A 6,000-nucleotide genomic window follows, 5' to 3' on the forward strand; every position below is an offset into this window, starting at 1 on the left:
AGGGGGAACAAGAAGTTCCCTAGAGATGTTAGAAGTTTCAAAAATAATTCACTGGGCAGAGATTCACTCTTGCCACCTATCAGCTATCCATATCCCAGGTGTAGAGCACTGGGAGGCGGATTTTCTAAGTCGTCAGACTTTTCATCCGGGAGAGTGGGAACTCCATCCGGAGGTATTTGCACAACTGATTCTCCGTTGGGGCAAACCAGAACTGGATCTCATGGCGTCTCTCCAGAACGCCAAGCTTCCTTGTTACGGATCCAGGTCCAGGGATCCCAAGGCGACACTGATAGATACTCTAGCAGCGCCCTGGTCTTTCAACCTGGCTTATGTGTTTCCACCGTTTCCTCTGCTCCCTCGACTGATTGCCAAGATCAAGCAGGAGAGAGCATCGGTGATTCTGATAGCACCTGCGTGGCCACGCAGGACCTGGTATGCAGATCTAGTGGACATGTCATCCTTTCCACCATGGTCTCTGCCTCTGAGACAGGACCTTCTACTTCAGGGTCCTTTTAACCATCCAAATCTAATTTCTCTGAGGCTGACTGCCTGGAGATTGAATGCTTGATTTTATCAAAGCGTGGCTTCTCCGAGTCAGTTATTGATACCTTAATACAGGCATGAAAGCCTGTCACCAGGAAAATTTACCATAAGGTATGGCGTAGATATCTTTATTGGTGTGAATCCAAGGGTTACTCATGGAGTAAGGTGAGGATTCCTAGGATTTTATCTTTTCTCCAAGAAGGTTTGGAAAAAGGATTGTCAGCTAGTTTCTTAAAGGGACAGATTTTTGCTCTGTCTATTCTTTTGCACTAGCGTCTGGCCAGACGTTCAGGCATTTTGTCAGGCTTTAGTTTGAATCAAGCCTGTGTTTAAACCTGTTGCTCCACCATGGAGCTTAAACTTGGTTCTTAAGGTTCTTCAAGGAGTTCCGTTTGAACCTCTTCATTCCATAGATATCAAACTTGGAAAGTTCTTTTTTTTTTTTGGTAGCTATTTCCTCGGCTCGTAGAGTCTCTGAGCTATCTGCCTTACAATGTGATTCTCCTTATCTGATTTTTCATTCGGATAAGGTAGTCCTGCGTACCAAACCTGGGTTCTTACCTAAGGTGGTATCTAACAAGAATCTCAATCAAGAGATTGTGGTTCCATCCTTGTGTTACACAATCTGGACGTGGTCTGTGCTTTAAAGTTTTACTTACAAGCTACTAAAGATTTTCGTCAAACATCTGCTTTGTTTGTTGTCTACTCTGGACAGAGGAGAGGTCAAAAGGCTTTGGCAACCTCTTTTTCTTTTTGGCTAAGAAGCTTAATCCGCTTAGCATGTGAGACTGCTGGACAGCAGCCTCCTGAAAGGATTACAGCTCATTCCACTAGAGCTGTGGCTTCCACTTGGGCCTTTAAAAATGAGGCTTCTGTTGAACAGATTTGCAAGGCGGCGACTTGGTCTTCGCTTCATACTTTTTCAAAATTTTACAAATTTGATACTTTTGCTTCTTCGGAGGCTATATTTGGGAGAAAGGTTTTACAGGCAGTGGTTCCTTCCATTTAAGTTCCTGCCTTGTACCTCCCTTCATCCGTGTACTTTAGCTTTGGTATTGGTATCCCACAAGTAATAGATGATCCGTGGACTGGATACACCTTACAAGAGAAAACACAATTTATGCTTACCAGATAAATTTATTTCTCTTGTGGTGTATCCAGTCCACGGCCCGCCCTGTCATTTTAAGGTAGGTAATTTTTAAATTTAAACTACAGTAACCACTACACCCTATGGTTCCTCCTTTCTCGGCTTGTTTTCGGTCGAATGACTGGCTATGACAGTTAGGGGAGGAGCTATATTACAGCTCTGCTGTGGGTGTCCTCTTGCAACTTCCTGTTGGGAATGAGAATATCCCACAAGTAATAGATGATCCGTGGACTGGATACACCACAAGAGAAATAAATTTATCAGGTAAGCATAAATTGTCTTTTCTTTTAGTTTAAATCTTGGTGTTTTTTGGAGATTTAAATTAAACATCTAAGTGGATATATAAGCTTAAAAAGAGGAATTAGGGCATTTATTTTTTGTTTTACGACATAAACTCATTTTAACACCATACCAATTGTTGCCCTATATTTGCTTAACACAATAGGACATTATATATTAGGTTTTTTTCAGTATTTGGAGCCTTACTTATATTTGCATTACAGAATTCCTATGTACCAAATACTATGCTATCGTTATACACCAATATATGACATCCCTTGGGAATAGTCTATGCACTAAGGAAATGCATTTTGCATTATCTCTGATCATTAATTTTACTTGTTCCCTATAGATGAGTTACCTTTGTCATGGGCTTCATGAAACAATTCCCCTTGTTGTGCATCACTATTGTGCTGTGTTTGCACAAATTAACATTACTTTTATATCATGAAATATCTTTGGAGATGGTACTTGATATCCCACTAATCATAGTTTTTGTGGTTGATCTCTATTCTTTGTAAAAACTTTGCTTGGTCTTGTAAAGGAACTCTACATCATGTAGGTCTAGATTCCCCTTCACCTTGGGCAGAGTCTGGAGTATAAGAGCTTAGATCGCATAGTCCTGTTGCATAAATTCTACTTGTTCTTAGCTTTAGTGCCTGAACTAATCCTGGGCTTGGTTTTAGTGCTTATAGTCTTTAGTAATACTTTACTTTGGAGACCATGTGCATGATATGCTTTTTTTACACAGGCAAGGCACAGGCAAACCTTACATCATTTTATATCTGTTAGACGCTTGTGGTCAACCTAATGTTCAACTTCTGCAATTCTTAGGATTACAAAATCACAGAAACAGGTTTTCCTATTATCTTGAGAATCTTGGATCTTGCTGTTTTTATGTTGTTGTTTTTTCTTAGAAACTAGAACTTACAAACGTGTAATTATTAAAGGTATACGAAAGTTCTCAGTAAAATCCAGATATATGTATGTGTGCTCTGATTCATTCAAGCAGCTGTGTGTATGTGAGCAAATATTTTATTTAAGATTCAAAGCTTTATTAATAGACTAGCAGTACATATATATATATATATATATATATATATATATATGTATATACAGGTAGCCCTCAGTTTACACCGGGGTTAGGTTCCAGAAGGAATGGTTGTAAATCGAAACCGTTGTAAATTGAAACACAGTTTATAATGTAAGTCAATGAAAAGTGAGGGAGATAGGTTCCAGGCCCTTCTCAAAATTGTCATAAGTAACACCTAATACATTATTTTTAAAGCTTTGAAATGAAGACTTTTAATTCTTAACAGCATTATAAACCTAATAAAATAATCACACAACACAGAATCAATAATAAAACTAAGTTAAATGAATAAAAACGTTTCTTAAACAGCATTATAAACCTAATAAAATAATCACACAACACAGACTTCACTTGCATTTTTCTGCAAACAGTTCTTTCTATGCATTCCAATCTGGACTGATTTATAGACAGGGAGATCTTGTTCCTTTGAAATCTGCTCAATAGCTCAGGTCTGGTTAAACTGATTAATTTCAGCTTGCTTGGCTTTGCTGCAACACAAGTGGACAGCTCCACCTACTGTCTATTTTAATAAATGCAATGCTTCTCAATGCTTTTCAGTAGCAGTCACATGACTGGAAAAAAAGGTTGTTATTCTGAAACGGTGTAAATTGAACCGTTGTAAAACGAGGGCCACCTGTATATTGAATAGAAAATCAGACACATTGGAGCAGAATAGGATATTGCAAGGAAACAGATAGGGTAGATGGTCAGGTAAAGGCCACTAATTTTGAATATAGCCAGGAACTACCTGTCTTAAAAACAATTAAATGTCCAGCACCTCAGCATATCAAAATGCAAAGTTCAATAGAAAGTCTTACAAGGTCTTCTGAAAGTATCAGCGCCTTGAGACCCTTACGTGTGAATAGCCACGCTTTACAAGAACCCGATAGATAGATAGATAGATAGATAGATAGATAGATAGATAGATAGATAAATAAATAGATAGAAAGTATGAGGGTGTTTAATTTATGTGTGCATAATACTGATCATGATCATTAAAATATCCCTCAATAGATTTACATAAACCACCAGATTGCATTGCATGACTGTCTTATTCAGCAATCCAGCCAAAATATTAATGTTTAATAAAACTAAAAGCATTAAAAATGTAAACTGCTATATGAATTATCCATGATTTTTTTCAAACAGCTGTACTTGTCCTCCGTGCCACTACTAAATCTAGTGGCTTCTAATTATCTAGCTAAATGGATATCTTTAAATATGTTTTCTCATACCAATTTGAATGTCTCAATTAAGTCTTTTGATATTTTAATATAGTGATAACACTACTGAAAAAAACAATACATCTTCCACTTTGCTTTATATCATTTTCCTGCACAGTTTTAATTGTCTAATTAAAATGGCACGAAATCCATCAATTCCATCACTCCTGAAAATAATGGATAATTTTCTAAACTGTTTAAAACTAACATAATTATTTTGCAATTACTGAAATGTTAATTGGATTTAAATAAATTGAAATATTGCAATGTCTTTAACCCTATGAAAAATGTATTGTGTCATTACAATACAATATTAGTTTCAACTTAAAAGGAAACTAAAGTCTAATTAAATATTCATGATTCAAACAGAACAGGCAACTTTAAAAAAACAAAACAAAACGAAAAACTTTCCTGTATTTTAATCATCAAATTAAGCATAGTTTTTTTCATGTGAACTATCACAAACCAACTACGCCAAGCGAGTCCGTGATGTCGTTTTGTGGGTTAAAATTAAATTACTTTCTGTCAGTTGGTGGATCCAGGGTGGGGCAACAGGGCAATTGCTTCACCCGATAGCAGAGCCAGATAGGTTGCTGTCACAGTGACAACTAGAGCTAGTAGTGATCAGTAATAAAAGAGAAAGGTAAGGCTCGCACTGTGGCAGCGCTAAACGGAACAGTTGTGATAATTTTACATTGTATTTTCTATAAACGGCCAGCAGATGGTGCTGTTAGTAGAAGTACTTACTCTCTTAGCACTGGCCTGAATGCCTGCCCTGCAAGTTTACTGCTTGACTTTACATAAAAGTGGATGGGATTCTACTTTAATAGGCTAGAGGAATTGGAATGGCTGTGCTGTTGTGAGTAGGGTTAAGTTGCCATTGTAAAGGAAGCAGTATAATTGTAATTTAACGTGTGTGTGTATCTGTTTATATGTGTTTGTCTGTATGTGCGTGTGTATATGTGCATGTGTGTTTATATGTGCATGTGTGTTTGTGTCGTTGTGTATATGTGTGTGTGTTTGTATATGTGTGTGTATATTTGTGTGTTTGTGTATATGTGTGTGTACGTGTATATGAGTCACACAATAATCTGGCATCTTGCACCTCCCGATATTGTGCTCTGGATCCAACCTTGTTTCTGTCTGCACCAGACCTACAAAATGATTAAAGATCCCCTTTTAATGCCACCCACACTAATTCTACTACATAAACTACCACCATCAGGACACTTTTAGTACAGGGAGTTCAAGGTTGCCCCACCCTAGTAAATTAAACAAACCTAAAAATAAAATTTTGCTCAAATCTATATAAAAGCTATAACTGTCTCTTCAGTAACGTAAATCATATCAGACAAAGGCAGAACTTAATAATTAAACATTTATTAGAAACAAAAAAAGGTCGCAGTGCATACATAAAAAAGGTGTTAAAAAAAACAGAATTTACAGCTTCAAATAAAAGGTGTAAAAATAATAGAAAATGCTATTTACTCACTACTAGCAAGATAAAATGTATTTCTTGCCCTAAGAGAGATTTAGCTAAGAAGTGGACATCTAGTAGAACATAGGTTGGATCCCTACTGAAGGACAACATTCTTAGCTCTTACAAATATTTTGTAAGTAATATTAGGTTGCTAACACTGTTCTTTCGGAGAAGGCACACCGAGTCTGGGAAGGGCTTTTGCAAGGGGTCATAATACTTATGCCTAATCTAGCTG

The 6,000-nt window shown here is 37.0% G+C and overlaps 1 protein-coding gene across 1 annotated transcript in view; it reads left to right on the forward strand.

Annotated features, from left to right (window-relative positions):
• CPNE8 (copine 8) overlaps positions 1-6,000 on the forward strand; it is a 959,176-nt gene that overhangs the window by 946,403 nt on the left and 6,773 nt on the right. The gene's annotated exons all lie outside the window — the stretch shown is intronic.

Source organism: Bombina bombina, chromosome 6 (genome assembly GCF_027579735.1).
Source record: "Bombina bombina isolate aBomBom1 chromosome 6, aBomBom1.pri, whole genome shotgun sequence".
Classification (NCBI taxonomy): domain Eukaryota; kingdom Metazoa; phylum Chordata; class Amphibia; order Anura; family Bombinatoridae; genus Bombina; species Bombina bombina.